Source organism: Malaclemys terrapin, chromosome 1 (genome assembly GCF_027887155.1).
Source record: "Malaclemys terrapin pileata isolate rMalTer1 chromosome 1, rMalTer1.hap1, whole genome shotgun sequence".
In the NCBI taxonomy this organism is placed as follows: Eukaryota; Metazoa; Chordata; order Testudines; family Emydidae; genus Malaclemys; species Malaclemys terrapin.
Genome location: NC_071505.1, coordinates 310,236,678 through 310,261,916, shown reverse-complemented (window position 1 = coordinate 310,261,916; position 25,239 = coordinate 310,236,678). Strand labels below are relative to the sequence as shown.

Below are 25,239 nucleotides of genomic sequence, written 5' to 3'. Positions count from 1 at the left end.
CCTGCATTTTACAGTGAAAGGATTTGATAAATGCTTCTTTGTTATGGAGAGCCCACTCTGTTTACATAAACTTCCACTTATATTTCCATTTTCCTTTTAAGGGGCAACCTAGTCATTTTAGCTTCCTACACATGAAAAATGCTAGATTAGCAAATTGTACCTTAGGTACACATGTGCCTCTCATTAATTTATGACTGTCTCCTACTCCACCTCTTTTTCTCACTTACTTCTTTTTTACTTTTGTTTACTCACAAGAAACACCTGGCAAACTCATCCCAGCAAACTGGCCATTCAGCAACTTGCTTCAGTGTAGCATACTTTTATCTGTACTGATTTCAGTTAAAATTAATCATTAAAGCCTTGATCCTGCAAACACTTACATGTCTGAGTAATGTTATGCACATGACTAGTCCCGTTCACTCACATGCATAAAGTTACTTATGTAGTCACATGGGACTATTCACATATGTAGGTGTTTTCAGGATTGGGGCCAAAATAGTCTCCAACAGTCGGGTGGTTTACTTCGAGAAGACACAGGTATTATCACATAGAATTATTTATCAAAACTAAACTAGGGCTCATCCTACAATCCCTAAAACAGCCATTGCTCCTTCCTTATAGTCATTTCTGTTTCAATTCTGACAGTCCAACAATGCTGCAGGCACTCTCCTCTGACAGACTTGAAGTGCAAGTCTGCATGCAAAATTATGTTGTTTTTTTCAGTTTCTAATTAGCACTAGTAGCAAGTGAATCCAGAACAAAAGTCAACTATTTTCTCCACACTTTCTTAATGATGGCAAGTGCCATTTACTAGTGAAGAGAGAGAATTCCATTTGTATACAACTCTCTTCGGTTATAAACAACACAGCAGTCTAGACCTGTTTCTCTGGAAAAGTTATATAAATTCCAGAGAAGGAGGAAGAATAAACACTCTAGTTTGCACATATTGTGCCAAATCCTGGTCTCATTAAAGTAAATCTGAATTTTGACATCAACGTCAATTGGGGCAGGGCTTGAACTATTTACTTGTTTTCCTAAAATGTAAGCAGCTGATCTGTTTCCTAAGTGCTGTCTCATACTTTTGACCTTTTAAAATTTCTGCTGTGGTAGTGCACATTTAAGTAATAAGAATTACATAAGTGTAATGGGCTGAAGCCTGATCTTACTGGAGTCCATAGCAAAACTCCCTCTGACTTCCAGTCGACCAGGATATTATTCGGCATACAAGGCCTACTCCAGCTCCTACTGAAACAAATAACAGGACTCCCACTGAGCTGGATGAGGCCCAGAGAGTCCACAACAATTGGCACAACCGTATTACTGAAAACACTTTTCCAGAACTGACCTTGAAAAAATGTTCAGGACTTGGCTGGCATGGATAGTTCCTAACAAACCAGTCCCCTAAGCTCCGATTTAAGTGTCTCCTGAATCAGCTTTAGCCATCTATGTGCAAAAGACTTCAGAGTTGTACAATATACAGGTGCAATAACATGTAATATACAGATATTCTATTTAGATAAATTACTCAGATCATCCACAACCATAAAAAACACTTTTCTACAGTGGTGAAAGTCACATAGAAGCTAAAGACACTAAAGAGTGAAAACATTCGTCTCAATCTAATATTCTGATTCTGGACACAGATCTGTTCTAGTAACACAAGATACAGGATTTTTTAAAAAATTCTTCAGCACCTAATTAGAACAACTGAGAACATAACAAACACTCAACATAATTAAATACCAATCCACATACCTCAATTTTTAAGTCTTCCAACAGCCATTGATTCTTTTAGATGAGATTTAATGTAAGTGCATGAAAATCCATTGCATGAAAATATTACACAACTACCATATGAACCTTGTCTCACACTAGCGCACAGAAAATCTGCTTGGTTTAAAGTGCCTGCTGTTGCCTGGGTATTAAGGGCCAGTCCTGCATGGTGCTGAGTGCGTTCCACTCCCACTGGGCGTGAAAGCCACTTGGCACTTCACAGGAACACTCAGTACCTTTTCGGATCGAGCTCTAAGTTAATATATAACGAATGGTTCCAACCAGTGTGTGAAATCACCAAGTTAAACATATACTTACAAAAATGAAGCAACAGAAGAAATCAGCATAACTTATACTGGTATTTCATTAAAGGCTCCTTTGTTTAAAACATTCATGTTCATTTGCTCATACTGAAGCAAGAGTTTAAGGACTGGCTTATTGTGTCAAATATAAAATTAGTACGTGGAGAAAGAAGAATGCAATATAAGAAGCTAATAACCACAGACGTCTAGTTAAATATTGTGCAGGTTAAGAGATGTTTACAATGGATCGGAGTCCATCATGCGTAAATTGCATTTGACAATGTCGACAAAATGGCAAACCAAGAGGAACACAGGTCAAACATCCATCTGCATAGAATTTAAATAGGAACAAGCATTAAAGATAGACCATACCATTTATTTCTACTATTTGCACCTGCAAAAATAATGACTGTGTGCAACAAGATTAATTACTGTAGTAGGTGAGTGAAAGTGAAACAGGCAAAAATAAAAGTTTGGGGCTTAATTATAACTCTGAAGGGTGCAAAATACTATCGGAGGGGGAATGAGTGGGTAGAGCAGCTTTCAGAAACCACAGATATAGCACTATATCAAGATGTAAGATAGACAGGCATCTCTCAGGCCTGGTCTACACTATAGGGTTAGATGGACACAAGCTGCCTTGCATGAACCTAGCTGTAGAAGCCTGTTATTGACTTTCAGGAGCCATCCTACAATGCTACACACTGACAATACAATTGATACAAGCGCTCCTGCGAGAGCGCACACAGGTGATTTAATCACTGCTGTGGCTGTGTGTCAACGTAAGTTAGGTCAACATAATACTGTAATGTAGACATGACCTCACGGAAGTGGCCATGCTTTGGGCAATTTGCATTACACTGCTCTACAGCCAAAATGCTTCTGAAATAAATGTAGGCAAACTTTACTAATTCTGGGTCACTGAGAATGAAAATGATGCTTAAAATTGTTGATTGGCTCTAGTTTTCAAGATATGCTATTGGGTCAGTATATACGACCCTTGACTTGGGAATGGTGGAGGATAAGTGAGTTATAAAGGGAAGGGATCTCAATTTAAACCAGAAATGACTAAAATACATTTTTGACTGGATCTATGAATAAATCTATGACTGGGTTTGGACAGTACTTGCTTTTTAGGCAAAACAATGAATGATGCAATCTGAAGCTGGTATTGCGTCATACATGATACGAATTGCATCATGTTATTCCTAGAAGTCATGGATGATGCAATCATAACAAAGTTTACATCACTCTGCTGAACAAATTGCCCTATATCAGCTCTAGAAATCATACAGTGTGGTGCTCTCTTATTTGTCAGTGTTTGATTTTGCAAAGGGACGCATTTCTGTTTAGCCAAAGTGAGCAGAGATGCCTCGTACTTGTGTGAACAGTGCACATAATTTCTGCTATGTTTGTGGTGAAGTGACTTTTGCATCACAAAAGCGCAGTATAACCACTATGGTTAAGAAAGCCTATCACCTTTATTTTGGCTGCAAAATTGGAGATCAGGACAAGAGGTGGGCCCCACACATATGCTGCAACACTTGTGCAACAAATCTTTGCCAGTGGTTGAAAAGGAAAAGGAAATCTATGCCTTTTGCAGTGCCAATGATTTGGAGAGAGCCAACAGATCAAACCAGCAATTGTTACTTCTGCATGGTGCCTCCAGTTGGGAAAGGTGTGTCAAAGAAGAAAAAGTGGACTGTGCATTATCCAAACATTCCATCAGCTATACGCCCAGTACCCCATGGAGAAGGACTGCCGGTTCCTGATGCACCAGAATCATTCTCACTTGAGTCAGATGAGGAAGAGGAAGAGGATGAAACTTCTGGTCCTGAACCATCAATGTCACAGGACTCACATTTTCTCCCATCCTCCTCCTCTGAACCACACCTCATAACACAAGGTGAACTGAATGACCTTGTCAGGGATAAAAACAACAAGGAGTCTGGTGGCACCTTAAAGACTAACAGATTTATTTGGGCATAACAATAAATCTGTTAGTCTTTAAGGTGCCACCAGACTCCTTGTTGTTTTTGTAGATACAGACTAACACGGCTACCCCCTGATACTTGTCAGGGATTTGGAACTACCCAAGAGTAAGGTAGAGCTGTTGGGCTCCAGACTACAGCAGTGGAATCTCCTGACAGGTGATGTTAGGGTTTCCATGTTCCATGACCGTCAAAAGGATCTTGTCCCATTCTTCTTCATGGAAGGTGATCTTGTAGCCTGCAACAACCTCGATGGTGTGATGGCAGCCCTCAACATCGTTCACGATCCAGATGAGTGGAGACTGTTCATTGATTCATCGAAGACGAGTCTTAAAGCTGTTTTACTGCATAATGGCAATGTTTTGCCATCAATTCCAGTTGGTCATGCAGTCCATATGAAGGAAACCTATGACAACATGAAACAACTTTTGAGGTGCATAAACTATGACCAACAGCAGTGGCAGCTCTGTGGTGATTTGAAGGTTGTTGCTCTCTTGCTTGGTCTGCAGACTGGACACACAAAGTACTGCTGTTTTCTCTGCGAATGGGATAGTCGTGCAAGAGATTCCCACTACATCAAGAAAGATTGGCCACTCCGACAGTCATTGGAGCCTGGGAGGAAAAGTGTTCAGCATCCACCACTTGTTGAATCAAGGAAGATTTTGTTATCACCCTTACACATCAAGCTGGGTCTGATGAAGAACTTGTCAAGGCCATTGACAAAACACAAGCAAGTTGCAAGGACCGTCGTGGAAAATTTCCAAGGTTAAGTGAAGCTAAGATAAAGGAAGGTGTCTTCGTTGGTCCTCAGATTCATGAACTTCGAGATGATGCATTTGACCATGCACTGCGTGGCAAGGAAAAGACAGCATAGAAAGCCTTCCAGTTAGTGGCAATAAATTTTCTCGGAAATAACAAGGCAGACAACTACAGGTTGTTGGTGGAAAACCTCCTCAAGGCATACAAAAGCCTTGGTTGCAACATGTCACTAAAGATACATTTTTTGCACTGTCATCTAGATTTTTTTCCACCGAACTGCGGAGCAGTGAGCGACGAGCACAGCGAGCGATTTCACCAGGACATTGTAACAATGGAGAAATGCTATCAGGGCAAATGGAGCCCATCAATGCTTGCAGACTATTGCTGGACAGTGACAAGAGATGCTCCATTTAATGAATACAAGAGACAAGCCAAGAAGCGCTGAGTAGACACTGAATAGGACTAAACTATGTACATAATTTTTTTGCCTTTTGTTTCATAATAAATTGTATTTATATAACCCTTTTGCTGATTTTTAAAGTGTTACATAAACAGGACAGGTGAAATATCATGTAAAGCAACCATAAACACATGAAAAGACCTAGGTTTACAATGTATGATTAAAACTCTACTATCTACACAATATACATAAAAAGAAGAACAGGAGTACTTGTGGCACCTTAGAGACTAACAAATTTATTAGAGCATAAGCTTTCGTGGACTACAGCCCACTTCTTTGGATGCATCCGAAGAAGTGGGCTGTAGTCCACGAAAGCTTATGCTCTAATAAATTTGTTAGTCTCGAAGGTGCCACAAGTACTCCTGTTCTTCTTTTTGCGGCTACAGACTAACACGGCTGCTACTCTGAAACAATATACATAGACATAAAATGTAAAAACTTAAATATCTTAGAAACAGTAGCCAATCAGTTGTTTTAATTGTCATATTTGAATTCAACACATCAAAATACATAATAAATAGCACATTTTATCTCTGAAGCAGACGACTTCTCAAAAGTTGTAGACCAGTGTTACAGATAGGCAAGAGCTCCACTACTTCATGCTCTTCAGTGCTAGAAGCAAATTTACAATTGCCTATGTAGCTTCACTGGGGTAGGAGAAGTACAATTTGGCCATTTATCTGTAGAGGCAGGGGCAGCAGAAGCTTCCTAACTGGGTGGAGATGGAGGGGGAGGGGAGGTGTGGCGGCTATGGATCAGATCACTGAAGTCAATGGGAGTATTTCCTTTGACTTTACTGAGCTTTGCGTAAACCCCGTGTTACAGGGCTCCATCTGATGTAAAAGTTGTTATATCGTTAAAGGACAGCCAAAAAATAACTACATTTTCCTTAGCCTCAAATCAGTCACCAGAGTCCTCATTTCCTGTGCTGCCATGTAAATGTATATTTGAGATGATGCTGTGGTGACACAGCAGACTTTGTTCTGTGGTTTGGCACTTCACGAGAAACTGAAATTTAGGTTCAACTGTAAAGTAAAAGGTCAATTCCCAGGCAGGTCACAGGTACAAAGTGTAACTAGGCATTTTAGTACTTGGGGCAAGCAAACATATTTGAGCCCCTTACCAGTTTTTTTCATCATTTTTTTGCTCTATTTCTCTACCCCCAGCAGCTTTGTGCCCTGGGCGGCTTCCCCACTGGCCCCATCCTGGTTACAGTCCTTCACAGGTATGAGGAAGGGAAGCAGGAGCCAGAATCAGAACCAGAAGGCCAAAAATAAAATAAAATAAAATCAGCATTCAAACCCACAAAGAAACTTGTCTGACAAATCTCTTGGAGATTTCTTGTCTTCATATGAGGCTTAGAAAATCAAGCACTGGTGTAGAAGACATTCCGAAGTTTTAAAGCTGCAGAATGCCTGTTTTCCTGGGCAGATTTACAGCAGAATTGTAGTTAACACCTCAGTAAGCAGAATAATCTTGATTGTCTTTCCCCTCAATGTACTGTATAATAGAAAATAATATTTTGCATTTCTATTACACCTGTCAGCTCAGGATCTTAAAGCACTTTACAGACATTAATGAAATTAGGCCTTACAACTGACATGTGAGTTAAGGCCTTAGTATACCAATTATACAGATGGGGCAAGTGAGGCACATATAGATTAAAGCCCAAATTTTCAAAAGTGGCCTCTACTTTCAGATGTTTCATTTTCTGGGTTGCCAACCTCAGACCCTAAGATACCAACATTTGAGGCATCTAAAATGAGTGGCCAATTTTGAATATTTTGGCTTTAGTGACTTGTTCAAGATCCTAGAGCAAGTCAGTGGCAAAACAAAAGGATCTGTTACTCTTACCTTCCTGCTGAAAATGCATGGCTCCATTCTCGTGATTTATTCTGATTTGACAGCTCAGTCCCTCTCAAGTTAGAGCCAAAAGGCAGTAGCAATGACTCATTTAAAACTGAGTCAACATAGACGAACTAAGGGGAAGGGAGTCTCTCCATTTGTTTGGAACATAACCCAGAACAGACAACTGTTGACAGAGCAAACTCGTTAAAAGAACTAATTTGCTGAAAATGAATTTTATTTGTTCACTGTGGTTCTTTCATATATCCCATAGTTACCTAAAATAGAAGCTGACAAACAAGTCCAAAAGAGCCGACAGCAGGCCAATTAATCAATCATTCAGCATGACCAGTTCTAATACTTGTCAAGGTGTCAGTCAGGCGGACTGGAATGGTCTGATTTTCAGAGATGCTGCAATTCCTGTTCTATTCTGTTCCGTTCAGATTCACATCACCATAGTACTGAGCATCTTCAATCTGAGTTCACTGGGAATTGTGGACTTCCAGCACCACTGCAAATCAGGCCAGAAGTATCACAAACTCAATGATGTGCTAATTCAATCTTTACCTGCAGTGTCATGCTCTGAAAAAGCTGTGAGAACTTACTTGCCTGCAGGATAACAGAACACTCTCTCTGGTTCTCAATGGCTCCACTTAAGACAGGCAAATGCCCTTGTTATCCTGCAAGTCATGAAAAGGGATACCTAGAAAATATGGACAGAGGAAGGTAAAGGTGAGGATCCTTAGAACTGTTTGACATTTCAAGACTAAGGGCTTGTCTTCATGTTCAATGCTACAGCACTTTAGTGAAGACACCGACGGGAGAATCCACCTCCCCAAGAGGCGGTAGCTATGGAAGCCTCAGTTCAATTCCTAGGGCACAGATGTCCTCATCACCACAATCTCTAGTACTGTTGCCATCCTTGGCAGCAGTCTCAGCAGACCAGTGAAGGGTACAGGCCTGGACACTAGATTATCCTGCTAACACCTACATGGTAAAATAGCGCATATCTACCTGGGGGTTAGGTCGTTACAACTGCGTCGCTCAGGGGTGTGCATTTTTCACACCCCTGAGCAACATAGTTGTACTGATATAGGCCTGTAGTGTGGACCTGGCCTAATTTCTCCAGCAGGAATAGGAAAGTTCTTTGAATGATTTCAGTGCATTCTAGGGCTGTAAAACTAGGGGCTTGTCTACACTGGCACTTTACAGCGCTGCAACTTTCTTGCTCAGAGGTGTGAAAAAACACCCCCCTGAGCACAGCAAGTTTCAGCGCTGTAAAGCACCAGTGTAGACAGTGCACCAGTGCTAGTAGCTATGCCCCTCGTGGAGGTGGGTTTTTTAAAGAGCACTGGGAGAGCTCTCTCCCAGCGCTCTGCCATGACTACACTGCCATGTTGAAGCGCTGCCGTGACAGCGCTTTAACGTTGCCAGTGTAGATTAGCCCTAGTCCCTGTGCACAGTTCAACAGCTGTAAAGTTCATGGTAGCTGGAATACTCCAAAGTATCTGAGATTTCTCACAATGTCATTGCCACTAGGTCAGTAATTTTCAACCTTTCTTCATTTGCAGACCCTTAAAAAATTTCGAATGGAGGTGTGGACCCCTTTGGAAATCTTATACATAGTCTGCAGACCCCCAGTGGTTCGCAGACCACTGGCTGAAAACCACTGCACTAGTTACACAAGGTAAGTGAGGTAATATCTTTTATTGGACCAACTTCCGTTGGTGAGCGAGAGACAAGCTTTCAAGTCACACAGGGTATGTCTACACAGCAAAGAAAAACCTGGCCAGTGCCAGCCGACTTGCAGGGCTGGCTCCAGGCACCAGTGGAGGAAGCACATGCCTGGGACGGCCCGTGCTAAGGGGCGGCATTCCATCCAGTCTGGGCTTTTTTTTTTTTTTGCTTCGGCAGTGTTCGGGAGCCGCACTCCCAGCGCTATAAGCTAATCCCCTTGTGGAGGTGGAGTACCTGCAGCGCTGGGAGAGCGACCACACTCGCACTTCAAAGCGCTGCCACGGGAGCGCTCCCGCAGCAGCACTTTGAAGTTTCAAGTGTAGCCATGGCCTAAGAGTACCTTTCCCAGACCTGAAGAAGAGCTCTAGCAGACTGTGTGGCTCAAAAGCTTGTTGCTTTCACCAACAGAAGTTGGGCCAGTAAAAGATACTGCAGTCCACCTTGTGTCTCTAATATCCTGGGACCAACATGGCTGCAAACACACTGCATTGCCACTAGTTGGAAGTCTCGGTTAAATTCCTAGGGCACAGATGTCCTCATCACAACAACCACTATTACTATTGCCATCATTGGCAGCAGTCTCAGCAGATCAGCCAAGGATATAGGCTTGGACACTGTATTACCCGGCTAACATTTACATGGTTAAGTCCCTTCTTGCCACACATCTGTAAGACAGTGTGGGGAAATCTGGCTCCTGATTCCCATGCTGTACTTGTTCTGTGAATAACAAGAGTTTCGCTCTCCAGGGCTATCAATTCAGCACTTTTCATTAGCACTAAAATCACTTGAGGATGTAGAAACATGAAATAATAATTCACCATGTGTGGGTCTTAACAAGTCTTTCGCTACATTAAAAGCAGCAAAAAATGGGAAGAAATGGAAATAATATATCACTGTGTAGGCTACCTCTGCATATTCTGTGTGTGTTTCATTGATAGCGCTTAAAATAAACTCAGCAATTCCACACAACACACAGCATGCTCTTTTAAGTAGGGAAACTCTTCCTCCAAATATTTAGGATAGCAACAGGAATGTAATAAAGGCAAAGATCCCATCAAGAGACCAATTCCTCACTGGGTCACAGAAAGCAAATAGATGTATCCACTAATTACTGGGGACAGAAGGAGAAAGGACTGCAACTTTAAAAGGTGTTTTAAACACTCCTGCTATGTTTTTAACAACATTGTTTCATAGCTGTTGAAAAGAGGATGGTTTTTCGCCAAAGAATTGCCATCGCAGAGGTACAATTGAGGCACTAGCATAATGCTCAGGGAGGATAATATTCTTTAAAGGACTTCAAAGTGCTATGGCTGCCATTTAACAAAGCACTCCATTGCCTCCTCACCCCTTCAATTGTGATTCTCTGAAGCAAGAGGGGGGAAATGTATGTTCTTTAAAAGACCATTAAGTCATTTTTTAAAATAGCAGCTTTGTTTAAAAGCCCTGAAAGAGCAATTCCTGCTCCATAGGTGTTACATAATCATTTCACTGTCCCATGCATATTGGATTTAGACAGTGATGTCAGATGCTGGCCTTTATGAGGAACGGCTCAATCTCCCCTTGTTTAGCTGGCTTGGCAGTTTCTGGAGCAGGATTCCATGACAGTAATGAAGATTGTACAAGAATTGCTATGTCAGACTTATGTTCTATTAGTAGTCAAGGAGTTGCATGAAGTTTTTTTTATATTGAAATTTAATAAATGGTAATTAGTTGCTTTTTTTCTTCCTTTCATGCACACATTATACACGGGCATACATATTTCACATCCATAAATACAAAACCGATACATGTAGATTCTTGTATGGTAAAATTCACAGAATACAGGCCCTACGTAAAGGTTTATGCAGCATATGAGGCCATTGGCTGTGCAGTGTTAACAGTAGAACGCAGTGGTATTTTGGTTATGGAAGCAAGGTGAAGTGCCTGACACTATACAAGGAGAAGATCTATTCAATATCATGCCAGATAAGAGCAGGTCAGCATTTTATGAAAAAAAAACCCACCTCTGCCCTGGGAGTTTATAACTAAATCGGAGAAATTCAATACAAATGACGAAAGATCAGGTGCAAGACTTGGGGCCAGATTTCCAGAAGAGCTGAGCTCCCATGTAAGCACCAAAATAAGAGCCTAGCTTGCCTCAAGCAGACCCGATCACTGCACTTACAAATTCTTAACCTTCCTAGAGGCAAGGAATCAAGAGGCAAAGATAGAAGGAGACTCCTGAATGAATTGATAGTCCTAGTTGGGCAATTTGTAAACATGCCAACTTCTCTAATACAATCTAATAGTGTTCTGAAGCAGCCAAACAGTCCTCATTGATCCTTTCAGTGATCACAAATTACTAGTATCAGGCAGGAAATTCATTTTAACATGTTTTTTGTCAAGATTTTTATTTACCCTGCCATATTAATTGCAATAGATTAATTAGTGCACTTAGCTATTTCAACAATAACTAGTACTACTTGGGTTTGGATTTGGTTTGTTTGGTCAGATAATGAATTGATATTCAAATTGAACTAGTTACATATTACTGGCTATTTAGAGATAGGGTTGTCTAGTGGTTAGAACAGGAGGATTAGGTTGTATTCCATATTCTGTAACTGAATCACTGTGCCCCCTTGGGCAAATCATTTGCTCTCTTAGCTTTAGTTTTCTTGTTTGTAAATGAAAAATAAAATCAGGTGCCATAAAGAGCCGAGAAACTATAAACACATTAATCATTACTGTAAGAAAGATCTATGGGGGGGATGACAAGGATAATGAGACATACTCCTCACCACTGAAAAGTGGTAAGCATTGCAGGATACATAAATAGATTGAGGATCTTTTGGAAAGAGTGACATGTCTCCTCTGGTAAAAAAGGAAGCAGCAGCAATGCTCTCTTTAATTTGTGAGCATTACATACAGAAATTATTTCAATCTACTTACCCTGTTTGCAGTGGCAGTAAAATACAAATGAGCCCTTAAGTGCCTGAACTTCTGTGAACATCTTCAGCCAACCTTTAGCTGCCATTCGTACACATTTATAAAAGCCTTTTTTATTTTCTCATCTTAGGAACTGGGGGATTTAAATTGCAGAGATAGATGAAAGATAAACACATTGGGATGTCAAAGAAATATCTACGTAGTGCAACAAAATTTCATCCAAGGCAACTAAATATGATTTAACATCCTAATTGGAATGACTAACCTACGAACGTCTCTACTCCTTAATTTTACCGGGGAAAAAATTCATTAAGACAACAACCCAAGATAAAGAATGAGCTTGTCGCTCATTAAGTATAACAACATGCATCTGTTGTAAATGAGCCGGATCAAGCTCACTTGACAAGAATTGGTTCTATCCCTGACATCTTGTTTTTACATGCCAATACGGTTATGATTTCATGCTATACGCACACCAAGTAGTGTGAAAGAACACTTTAAAAAATAAATCTTTTCTGTTACATACATGTGTGTGGAGAGCTACAAAGAATCCTATTTGTTTACCTTGATTAAGCAAATGAACTGTGTTTCCTGGGAACATAAAACATTTGTATAGTGCAAAGAAAGATGTCAGAACATAGGAAAGCAAAGGAGAAGGACTTTGTGTTCTCATATGAAAACACATGAGGTAAAATCCTGTCCCCACTGAAGTCTATGGCACAACTTCGATTGACTCCACCAGGGTCAGAACTTCACCCATGGATGGCAGATTCAACTACATTAGTAAGATTCAAAAGCCCCTAGCAATGAAACTGCCAGTGTCCACAAGGGTGAGTCATGGTAAGAGAGGAGGACATAAAAATAAGAGACACAGACCTCAGCAAAGGGGATGTGGCCAGAGCACCTGTACAGTCCAGCTATTCCTGCTATCCGTTAGAGGCAGCTGGGTGCAGATTAGATCAGTCTGAAGGCAGCTCTAAATTGCACCTCGGGCTGAAGTTGCTCACAGTCAGCCCCAGGATTGGAAAGCTGCTAGGGTTGCATAACATGATGTTTACCCACCTTCTACCCCCCGCATCAAATGCACCTCATCTGGACCCGAAAATCTGGGCCTAAGACTGACTGACTGACTTTTACAAAATGTACTACAGAATCTTTACTACTTTGTTATGTAGTTGTGATAGGGTGTGTTCCCCACACTCATCTTGAAGAGGTTAAGGGAGGCCAGAGGGGCCAATTAACCTATTAGGCTGCAAGATGGGAGAATTAAGAATTAAGGCTGAGAGGAAAGCCCTAATTAGGGAAAGCTCACCCGTGCAGGAACAGGCAGTAGAAAGGGGTTGTAGGGAAGTAGTTTGCAGTCGCTCCCTGCAGGAAGGGAGGAGTGTTTGTGGAATAGAAATTAGTCCACAGTTACTCCCTGAGAGGAGAGAGTTTGCGATGGCAAACCCAGAGTGGGGGAGTCAGACTGAGTAGGAGACTCTGGGAAAAGGCAGCCAGGTTCAGGATGGTGCAGACCTCGGCTGCATCATTAGAGGGTCCCTGAGCTGGAACCTGCAGCAGAGGGCAGGCCTAGGTTCCTCTACCAGCCACTGGGGAAGTGGCCCAGACCAGACAGAGGAGAGTAGCCTGCCTGGGACAGTTTGCCTGACTTTGATACTCCTGAAGGGGAGGACCATGGTGGCCTGGCCGGAAGACCACATCACAAAGACTAAGCTGGAGTGAGAGGGGACAATGAGTGAAGCGATCACCAGAAGAGGGCCTCAGGCCCAGAAAGAGCTGATCCCCAGAATGGCAAGGAGGCAGCGCCACCTGCGGTGAGCGTACCCCGTGACAGTCATGTTATCATAAGCAGTTAAAATGAAACTACATGTCTCAAAACAAATGAACAAAACACACTTAGTGATACTGTGTCCTGAATTTAAAAAAAAGAAAAGGGTCTGTTAATTTGTGCACAAAATTGTTAGGCCCCAATCTTGCAAGCGACTCTGCACAGGGGTCACCCACACAGAGCTCCTTGCAGGATCAGGGTCCTTACTCTGCAAAGGGTCTCCCATCACTTGAGTGAATTAGTGTGTTTCTACCATACAATATTTCATTTCCAAATCAAATATTTGACTGTATTTATGGGACTGGCTTAGTCTCAAGGTTTCTAGTGTCCATCTAGGGCTGAGCAAAAAGGTTCCCTGCTTAATTAATAGCTCACACTTTGAAGTTAGTGCGTTACTAATGGAAGGAACAAATGCTTCATATAATTTGGTTTCTGCTCAGTAACCCTTTGCCATCTGGGTCTAATTTAACTAATGGCCAAATAATTATTTACTCAATAAACCCCAGGAAGCATTAACTACACTATGTTAAAGCATCTCTAAAAAGCAACTCAGAGAACTTTAAAAGACAGCCTTAACAGCCTTTCTTCTCCAGGCTAGGATAGAAGCTCAGCTGTGTTTTCTATCACACTAAGCGGCCAGGTTGTAATTTCAGCAAAGTTTCCATTCATACCAAGAAATTTAAGGACCCTGGTGGCCGTGCTCCTATCTGTCTCTGTAATTTCACTGTGTCCTACATCCTTACCCCGCTCCATCGGCAGTGCTCACTCAGGCCTCGCCACATGACACCGCCTTTGTCGCAGACTGATCCGTTATGGCTGCCATACCAGCTATTTAGCACAGCCTGCATACAAAATGAGGTTCCTAAACATGCCTCCAGTACTCGGGATTCCTGCTCCCATCTGAACCAGTGGCAACGCTCCCTGTTGACTCAGAGTCATAGAAATGGGGGGCTGGAAGGGACCTCGAGACTTCAGATCTTTATGGCTGATCCTACAAGGTGCTATCTGCAGGGCCTTCTCAACCCACCTTCTAAATACAGACAGTGGCTCAAAGCCCCAATCTTGCCCCCATTTTTTTTTTCAAAATCATTTTGCTTGGATAAGAAGTAAAAAGAAAAACCAAACAACAACAACAAAAACAAGCAAGTAGCATTCTGAGAGCCCAGTGTCAAAAATCAACAAGCTCTTCAGTATACGGTTTTCTCTATCCACGACTGATCTGCTTTGATTGACAATACCTTCATTCTCTCTTCCAGGAAAGCATCTCTTTTAAAGTGTACTTCAAAATGCACCTTTTCAGGGATCGTAGGGTCATTATGTGGATGGATGCAACACTGGGTAACAAGACTAATTTGTGGTTTAAATTTTTGTGAGGGAGACTTAAGAAATGGCTGAATTCACAGAAGCTCGTTATTGTCTGTAGTTAATGTGTGCAAACCTTTCCTTCCCCTTCGATTTTCCCAGCAGGGAGACAAAGAAGGAAAAGATATCCGAGGATTGTTAGATGGTATAATGCCTTCAGCAATCAAGATGTGTAATCCCTTATAATGATGTATGCATTTCCCTTTCTAAATTGGCATTGCTTGCCATTAAGAATATCTTCATGCAGATAAGGTGACACTCTTCGTATTCCACAGACCATCTGTTCAAATCTACATTTCATTAGCACTCATGCCCACTTGAAACTGGCATATTACTGTGTGATAGCCAACTCTTAACACAATATATCTTGTTAGTGATAATCTGGAAGTATGGCTATATTTTTAATGGCAGATTTTGGGAGCAATGGTAGGGCAATGATATAACAGTGGCATAGATTTTTGCATATTACTGGTACAAATCTAAAGACCTGGTTCTGCAAACCCTTTCTTATGCATGCAGGTAGCCCCGATAACAATGGAAGTACTCATGCAGGATCAGATTCTTAAATACAGTGGTAGCACCATGAAAATAGAAAGGACAACTGCTCAAAACCCCAAACAATATTACAGTGCCAAAGTCTGATTGAAACAAAATCCCTTTTGACTTTGTCTAAGCTCAGGGGTAACACCGTGGTATCCCAGACTGTTGTTGGCTCTGTGAGGGTGCAGAGTGGGGCAGTGGAAGGAACTTTCCTTCTCCTATGCCGCCATGCAGGGACTCACCACAATTGCAGCTCTTATGCAAAGCTTGCTCAGGACTAATCTCTATATGCAATAACCATTCCAAAGGGGCAGAGAGGGATTGGGGTAATGGACCCACTCCCCGTAACACCAGCCAGAAGAGCTGGCCAGCCATGGAGGAAGCCCTCTCAGGGTTGTACTTATTGGCATAATTTGGGTCTATTAAAAACTTACGTTTCTCCAAAGATGACAGGAATTGTTGTATTTGTAAAAGGATCTGTCTGCTTTCTGGTTTTGTATTTTTTAGTTGTGCTGTAGTTAAAACAAATGTATCTTTCAATTTTTTGTTCCTACAGTTCAGACATTTGGGTTGGCTCTTTAAATATTTGGCTAAGGAGAAAATTGTGAAATTAAATTTTAACAGGAATGGATTAAAAGTTAGACCTTGGGTGACAGAGACGGGCTGAGATGCTACAAATCATGTACTGAACAGAGACACTGCTTATTACAACAATCTGTAATGTTCCAACACCCTCTTTTTGTCATATGATTGCAGAGAAGTAATAGGCCACTATCTTGAATGGTCCCTTACAATATGTGCTAACTACTTATGCTAAATAACCTGTTCCACCTTGCATTTTGCTGTGGCTGGGAGTACCTGAAGAACAGCTCTGTGTGGCTCAAAACTAAGCTTGTCTCTCTCACCAACAGAAGTTGGTCCAATAAAAGATATTACCTCCCCCCACCTTCTCTCTCTAATATCTGGGGATACAATTATACAGCATACAGTAATTGTAAATGGGGAATCATCACTGAGTAGTTATGTTTCTAGGGGGTCCTGCAGGGATCAGTTCTTGGCCTCATGCTATTTAACATGTTCATCAGTGAGCCGGAAGAAAAAACAAAATCATTGATAAAGTTTGCAGATGACACAAATATTGGGCAAGTAGTAAATAATGAAGAGGACAGGACAGGGATACAGAGTGATCTGGATTGCTTAGGGTGCAAGCAAAAACTGTTTGTATATGTGAGATGGGTTCCCTCCGGGGTGCCATCTGGAAGTGGAATACCACTGAGCCCCCTCGACCCACCAGCCTGAGCTCTCTCTTACACTGTACTGCTGTGACAAGCTGCTAAGCCCTGCAGGCTTCAGCCTGCACTTTCACCAGCATACTTATAGACTCATAGACTCATAGACTTTAAGGTCAGAAGGGACCATTATGATCATCTGGTCTGACCCCCTGCATGCTGCAGGCCACAAAACCTTACAGGTAGGGACACACCCAGCTGCAGTTAGGCTCTTTGACCAGCACCTGCATGGGAAGGCTTCAGCTAGAGCATCTCCCAGCTCCTCAGGCAAGCGCCCCCCTCCCCCCGGAGTATAAACCTAAAAGGATACCATCTTGCTCTGCACAGGGAACTGTATAGCGTACGTTCATCAAATTCTCCCCCTCCCTCAACATGGAGAGGAATATGTAACAGCCTTCTGCCCCCTGAATTATGATTTCCATGCACTGGTTTAGTGAAGCAAAAACAAATGTATTAACCACACAGGATAGATTTTAAGTGATTATAAGGGATAGCAAACAGATCAAAGCAGATTACCTAGAAAATAAACAAAAAATGCAGTTCAGCCTTTGTTCCTCAGGTGTTTCCACAAGTCCTCTTGAGTGCAGAGTCAATGAAGAACCCCAGGTGATGTCATTCCCTGCCTTATATCGCTTTTGCTTAAGATGGGAACCTTTGTTTCAAAGCTTAGTTCCCAGTCCGGTCTGTGGAAAAACATTGACATCCCAAGATGGAGTCTAGAGACATGTGGTCTCATCACATGTCTTTGTAGAGTCCTAGCAGCCATTACTCAGAGGCTGTCTGTAGTGTGGAAAGCTCCCCAGGTGGGGGATAAGTTTTCCTAAAGCCTATTGTTTTCCGAAGGGGCCATTGCACTGAATAGGCCCTTCCCCACCCGCTATCTAGAATGAAAACAACTTGTCTAGTGGGTGTTACACAGGTGTAACTACATTGGAAATAAAGCTATATCGTCAATATTCATAACTTCAGATACAAAAATGATACATGCATGCAAATAGGATAATCATATTCAGCAAATCATAACCTTTCCAATGATATCTCACATAACTTATCTTGCATAAAATACATCATACATATGTCATAATCATATCACAATAATATCACTATGAAGAATATGGGGTGCAGTGTCACAGTATACATTTAGCTGTATTAATATAGGAACAACGAACGTAAGCCACACTTACACAATGGGGAATTCTACCCTGGGAAGCAGTGACTCTGAAAAAGACTTGGAGCTCATGGTGGATAATCAGCTGAACACGAGCTCTCAGTGCAACACTATCGCCAAAAGCACTAACGTGATCTTTGGATGTATAAACAGGGGAATATCAAGTCGGAGTAGGGCCTGGTCTATACACTGTTAGGTCAACATAAGCTGCCTTAGCCAATCTAGCTGTGGAAGCATCTTCACTTAGATTTGGCTGCCGCCAATGTAAGGGCTTCCCTATGCCGATTTAGTAACACCACCTCCCCGAGCAGTGTTGAGCCACAGTCAATGTAATTCAGTCAATGCAATGTGTCAGTGTAGACACTGCGTTGTTTATCTCAACTGCTACTGTGCTTCAGGAGTTTGCCTATACTGACAATGCAAGTGCTCCTGGTGAGTACACACACCAATGACAGAAGAGCCAAGTGTGCATATACACAAACGATTTAATAACCGTGGTGGCTGTATGCCAATGTAAGTTAGGATGACATAATTTTGTAGTGTTGACATTGTCTAGAGAGGGCAAATTGCACCAGTGCCAACTACAGCAGCTAGAATGCTGTGTCCAGTTCTGGTGTCCACAATTCCAGAAGGATGTTAAGAAACTGGAGAAGGTTCAAAGAAGAGTCACAAGAATGATTAAAGGATTACATGCCTTATAGTGATAGACTCAAGACCTCAATCTACTCAGTTGTGCAAAAAAGAAAATTAAGGGGTAACTTGATTACAAGCACTTAAATGCGGCACAAAAATGTTATAATAGGGTCTTCAATCTAGCAGAAAAGAGTGTAACAAGTTCCAATGGCTGGAAGTTGAAGCTAGACAAATTCAGACCAGAAATAAGGCACCCATTAAACAGTGAAGATAATTAACAATTGGAATAACTTACCAAGAGTTGTGGTGGAGTATTCATTGCTGGCCATTTTAAAATCAAGATTGGATGTTTTTCTAAAAGATATGCTCTAGTTCAAATAGAAATAAATTCTGGAAAGTTCTATGGCCTGTGTTATGCAGGACATCCGACTAGAGGATCATGGTGGTCCCTTCTGGCCTCAGTTTTATATATCCTAGTGTAATGGGGTGACCCAACCTGGGACGGGTGCCCTCCTGCAGCAGGCCATGGTACAAGAGGTACTCCTACCTCCGTTTCTCTCCTTCAGAGTCCCCATGTCCGGCAGTCTTGCCTCTATAGTGCCCCTACTTGGGGCTGGTTTATTACAAAAATGTAGTCCATAACAGAAGTCCCAAACAAAGTCCATTTATCACCCAGTACATGTAGTCCTTAAAATCCCAAGATATCTAGTCCCTCAATGCCCCACATACACACTTCTGCCACACCTGGGCTCTTCTTCCGAACTCATCCATCCTTTTACCAGGTCACCAACCCTAGCCCTTCCAGCTGGACTGCATCCCTCTCTTTCCAGGAGGAGCTGCCACACTCTCTCTGCTGGGAATTTATCTTCATGAGAAGAGCATCCCTTACTCCCTTGGCTCTCAGCCTTCTGGCTCCAGCTCTTCAGCCTGGAGACTGTAGGAAACCCCCTCTGCTTCTCCCGTCTTTAGTCTTCTCCAGCTCTCACCTTTGGCTCTCCAGCTTAGAAGGCAGCAGCAGCCAACTCCCTCTGTTGCTCTCTGGCCTTCAGACCTCTCCAGCCCTGGCTCTCGGGCCAGCACACCCCTCTTGCTGTTTTCAGTCTTCCTCCATGAACCAGCTACAGCTTCCTTCAGGGACCTCCTCCAGTCTCTGGCAGCTCTCACCTTCTGATTTCCTGACTCTCTCACTCCCAGGCACTCTCACCTGCCCTCTCCTGACTGAAACAAGCAACTCACAGTTGCCTCTTTTCCTGACTGACTCTCACTGTCTGTCCTCTGGCTTCCTCCATTTATATGGCCGTACCCTCTCTTACAACAAATTGGGAGGCAGCTGACAAGTCAAAAGTGCATTGGACCTTGCTTTCTCTTAAAGGGCAAGTGACACCTATATTGGTGGTTCTCAACCTTTTCCATACCATGACCTCATGTTAAAACAAAACTAAGTTTCCAGATCAATGCACTATACTTTTGGGATCACTCCCCTCTAGACATAAAGAAGTGGAGGGTGCTCACAACACTACTGGACCTGTTTTCAACCCCTTCCACAGATTGTGTCCTCTCGGGTTGAAAACCATGGCCTAGATCATAGGATGGAAAATATGCTGGTGCCTGATCTACGCTAGCACTACTACTGTTGAAGGTCGGGTGGAGCTGCCCATGTGCCAGACCAACAGGAATTTTCCCTAAAATCCTCAGTGCAGGCACAGCCAGAGGATGGGAGAACACCCAGCAACTTCAAGAACATAAATTTTTGCACAATTAAATTCTTCATTTATATTTTCTACCTAAAAAGGCCAATTCACTGCCTGTAGCCTTGAGGAAATGATCATGAATGTCAAAGAACAAATCTGCTGCTTAGACAACAGGACTAAGAGGAGCAAGAGCAGACTAGCTAAATCTTACTCAGTTCAACAGCTCCTTTCCAGGTAGGAGTGTGCAGGTGTGTGAATGTGATTGTGTTCATTCCATAATGACAGTAGAAATCCCTAGATACCATCATGTGCTATGATAGATCTGATAATGAGAATGAGTTATAGTCACAATTACTGCATCTCTGACCTCTTCTGGGCCTTTTGGCCTCAAGCCATCACCTGTCTCAGGGTAGAATCACATGATTCTCCCACTCTCAGACTGGATCCCAGACTGCAGTCTCCGGAGATCAACTGCGATTACCTCAGCAGGTCTGACTTATGCTCAGTTTCTGTACCTGTCTTTGGGAGCAATGGCAGTGGTATTTAATAACCAAATGGACTTCTTAAAGCAAGGTATTATATATTTAGAACAAAAGTGTTCTAGAGAAAACAGATCTTAAAACAATAAACCAGACTATACATTTGCCTGCCTTTCCCTAAGGCTTACCATTTTCTGCACTGAGAATGGCCCAACTGCTTCAGACTCCTTCCGTGAAGTCTCTCTCTGAGCTTGTCTATATAATAGCGCTGCAGCCACACCGGTTTAACACTTAGTGAAGATGCTACTTACATTGAGCTTCTCCCATCGGCCTAGGTACTCCACTTCTCTGAGAGGCGGTAGCTATGGTGATGGGACCAAAGGTTAGGTCAGTATAACTGCGTTGCTCAGGGGTGACATAGTTATACCAGCATAAGTTGCTAGTGTAGACCCAGCCTCTGTGTCAGCCTGTCCACTGGACAGCACCTAACAATTCACTCCCACCTCCAATCCTGATAAGGCCTTTTAAACTGTTTACTGTTATTTTGATGTCTGGACTCCCAGGCTTGCAAAACAAGGCTTGCATCTTCATTGGAAACAGGATCTTCCCCCGTTGTCTTTCAAGGGTTTGCTGAGATGTTCTTATCTGGGAAGCCTTCCTGTTTGTTTTTTCCCCACAGCCCGCTGTTAAGTTACATCAGTACATTCATATAGGAAAGTCTTATAACCCACTATGCAGTAACTTCACCTCACTCACCACATCACAATTAATAAAATTATTACATCTGCCACAAACAGAGTACCCAAATGCTGCTGCCTGGATAGGAGTGTGCCCCTCTGTTCCAAAAACAAAATGTATAAGCAAGGGGTGATGTGCAGGTGGAAACAGATATGTGGGGGTCAAAGCACAGGGCTTACATAATGTAGTCCATTTCACCACCTTATGCTGGAATAGACTGTTTATAACATATGGAGGGGAATGATTATAATGGAACATTTTACTCTGCACTAGTGACATATTGATACCATGGCCAACAGGGTGTCACTGCAACCACCTCCTTATGATGTGAGACATTCTTATCACAAAAATGGAAGGAACGAATCACAGAAGTACATAACAGAACCAGTAAGTCCTCTCCCTTCCCTTGTGCAGACACACTTTTTCCAGAATAGGAGTGTCCGTCTGGGGAGTTATACTGGTATAATTATGCTGGTCAGTTTCCCCATGTAGAGAAGTCCTTCACTCAACTCTCATTTTAGAGCCTAGCATTTAAACAATTTAGAAAGGTTGATTAATCAATCCCACCATAAGGATCATCAAGCTTATAAGCACATGGTTGTCAAAAGGACTTTTAATCCTAACACAAGAAATGTTAAGGGTAGAAAAGATCCCTGCTAAATAACATTTGGATTTCTACATATACATATTCATTATTTGTATTGCAGTAGTGCCTATAGGCCCCAGCAACAGCGCAAGCCCCCATTGCGCTAGGCACTATATATATGTAGCTGTTCAAATTAATTTGAACCAGAACCTCATGAGAATCTTAAGGGGAGGTCTAACTGTCTTGTATAAGCAGAGGAAATCCAGTCAGCCCTTCCAAAAGCTTCTGAACAACGATGTGAGCTGGGCAGCTCCTCTTGCTGCTGTGTGACATGGTTACCATCTATATAGAATTTTATGCACATCTCAGGAAGCTTGGGGGCAGGACCGGCTCTAGGCACCAGTGAACCAAGCATGTGCTTCTTGGGGTGGCACAATTTCAGGGGCGGCATTCTGGGTGCTCTCGGAGGGTTCCCCCAGCCTCAGCAGTTGCACTCTCGGAGGTTTTTTTTTTTTTTTTTAACTTGGGGACGCAAAACCTGCTTGAGGGGATGGGATATGCACAGGGAAGTCGGAGGTGGGAAAGCAATGGTTAAATGGGATGGTATGTGCACAGGTGGGGATGCAGTGGTGATAATGAGATGTGTGCCTGAAAGGCAAGGTGGAAAGTGGTGGTAGAACAGGACAGGAACAGCAAGGGTGGAAGGGGATGGCATGTGTGCAGGGATGGCAGAGCAGAGGTGGAATGGGATAGCATGTGTGCAGGAAGGACTGGGGTGGTGGAATGAAATCCTTGCAAAGAGGGCAAGGTGAAGCGTGGTGAGGGAATAAGTTATGTGCAGGAAGGGCAGGGGTGGAAGTGGGAAGTAGGATTCTGTGAGGAGAGAGGCATATTCATAAGAAGGTGAGTCTAGGTGCCTAGGATACGCCAAGGTAGAAGGACTAGAGACTAGAAACAGGTTATGTGCAAGGAAGGGAGGGGTGGAAGAATTATATTGGAATGGGACAGACAGGTTGAGAGATGAAAAACTGAACTAAAACAGCAAGTTACACAATCTCTCGAGGTTTTTGAATTCCTGGATAAATTGAGTGCATCAATTAAAGTAGCCCCAGACAGCTTAACCTGGCATAGCCAGCTAGCAATCGTGCAGCAGCTCCCCTGAGGTCTGACTGACCTTGGCAGCCTTGCCGGAGTTATATTTTCACATGAATGACCTGTTCTTGAACAATTTCTCCAATGTATTAAGCACAAACAAGTTTTTCTTTAGCATCAGACAAGCAAGTCTCCCCATTCCAGCGATTTCCTCCCCTCCTATAATTGTATATTTGTGCTGTGGGACCCACTGAAAGCAAAAACCAGACTTCCCCTTAATTGCTGCATTCCCCATGATTCCTCCTGGTGTCTTTAGGGACAGAGTCCTTTACTGCTCATTTTATTTTGTGGAATTCTTCCTCTTCGAGACTCCTAGAGCAACTGGTAGTGTTTATTGATCTTTCCCCACAGCTGTTCTGTTTTTTTTACAGGAGGATTGAGATTGATTATCCTCAGCCCAACATGTGAAGCTCTGGCTGGGCTTTTGTCTTGCTTCCCTGAAGAGTTTTCACTGGCACCAGTGGCGGTAGCAGCTTTTCAGGGATCAGTATTTATGGATGCACACATGGCAGAAGTTAGACTCCGGCTCCCTCTCCACCGCAAAAATCACTGGGTTTTTTTTATGATGAATTCTAAGATCTCTTTAGAAAACTTTAGACTAGTGGTTTTCAACCTTTTTTCATTTGCAGACACCTAAAAGACTTCAAATGGAGGTGCGGACCCCTTTGGAAATCTAAGGCACAGTCTGCAGACCCCCAGGGGTCTGTGGACCCCAGATTGAAAACCACTGCTTTAGACCAATTTGGTGACAATAATTGGGGGTGGGGAGAGAGCAGAGAGCTGTGCTGGCAACAGAGGGAAGGGCTGGAGGATCAAACAGGTGGGTAGGATTGGAAAGAGCCAAAGGGAGCCTCTGGCGCAGCACTGAATGATCTTCTAAAGCAGATGGGCAATTCCCAGCATCAGCTTTTTCATTTCACTAATTTTCTTGATATCTCCCTGTGTGCCGAATTCTACTAGTCAGATCACCCATTTGACTAATTTACCAGACCACGTGTGAAGGGATATAACAATACTATGTATATATATCCTCATACACACAGAGTTATGTACATACACATACAACACACATATACACATATGCAAATTACTCTAAACCAAAACCCCAGATCCAAACACTCCTAAACTTTGGGGGTATTGCAAGCCCATATCCGGACTTTGTTGCAAATTTTGCAAGTGGCTTTTATTACAGAGAGCTGAACTCCAGAGCTGAACACCCTGAACTTTGAAATCCAGATTCAAATTTTGCAACTTGAGCCTGTCTCCATTAATTTACCTTTCATCTGAAATTGCTTTACAAACTACAGAAATGCAGCCACCTCTGGGATGGAATGGCAGCAGTCAACTGGCATGCAGTCAGCTAAACAATAGTGAGGGATAGAGTATGAATATAACATTAATGAGAGTCAGTAACTTATCAAAGGAAACAGAAAAAGGGAAAAGAAAGGGAAACTAATTATCCACAATTATTACTGTCTTACCTCTCTGTGGATTCAAAAGAAAGTGAAGCAGAAACCTTTAAATCACAACTCCTTTCCAGAAACAAGGTGAAGATCCCAGAATGTCTAGTAAGCAGCAAGAAGAAAACCTAAAGGCACTTTAGTGACCCTCCAAAACACCCCAAAAAGCTGTCCTGTTGCTAACAGTTTACCCTTCCTAAGCCTGGGAGGAGCATAGTTTAACTCCAAATGAGTAACTCAAAGGCTTCTCAAAGTGAGCTTGAAAGCTCAGAACACTAGAGTGTTTTCTGTAGGAACCTCCACACCAATCAGCAGCTTCTGTGCCTCCCCCTACTCTGTGGTGGGAGGTACAGCTGGAAGAGCATGTCAGTTTAAGAACAAGAATACGCTTCATAATTTTTCCCTCCGCCGTTTTGGAGACGTCTGTCCTTGAAAAAAATACAGTTAACACACCTAACTTTTTGCTGCTTCAGAAGCCGTCTGCAGAAAACAATTCATCATGAGAAAGATTTATCCAG

The 25,239-nt window shown here is 42.6% G+C and overlaps 1 protein-coding gene across 5 annotated transcripts in view; it reads right to left on the bottom strand.

Annotated features, from left to right (window-relative positions):
* Positions 1-24,958, bottom strand: part of SPATA13 (spermatogenesis associated 13) — a 113,980-nt gene extending 89,022 nt beyond the window's left edge. For 3 of the 5 annotated variants that reach the window (XM_054015419.1, XM_054015418.1, XM_054015424.1), the window contains exon 1: positions 24,743-24,958. The gene's annotated coding sequence lies outside the window, so the exon portion shown is untranslated. Of the gene's footprint in view, positions 1-1,755; positions 1,860-24,742 lie in introns of those variants that run through there. The other 2 variants (XM_054015421.1, XM_054015420.1) reach the window with 1 other exon arrangement.
* Between the last annotated feature and the right edge of the window lie 281 nt (positions 24,959-25,239).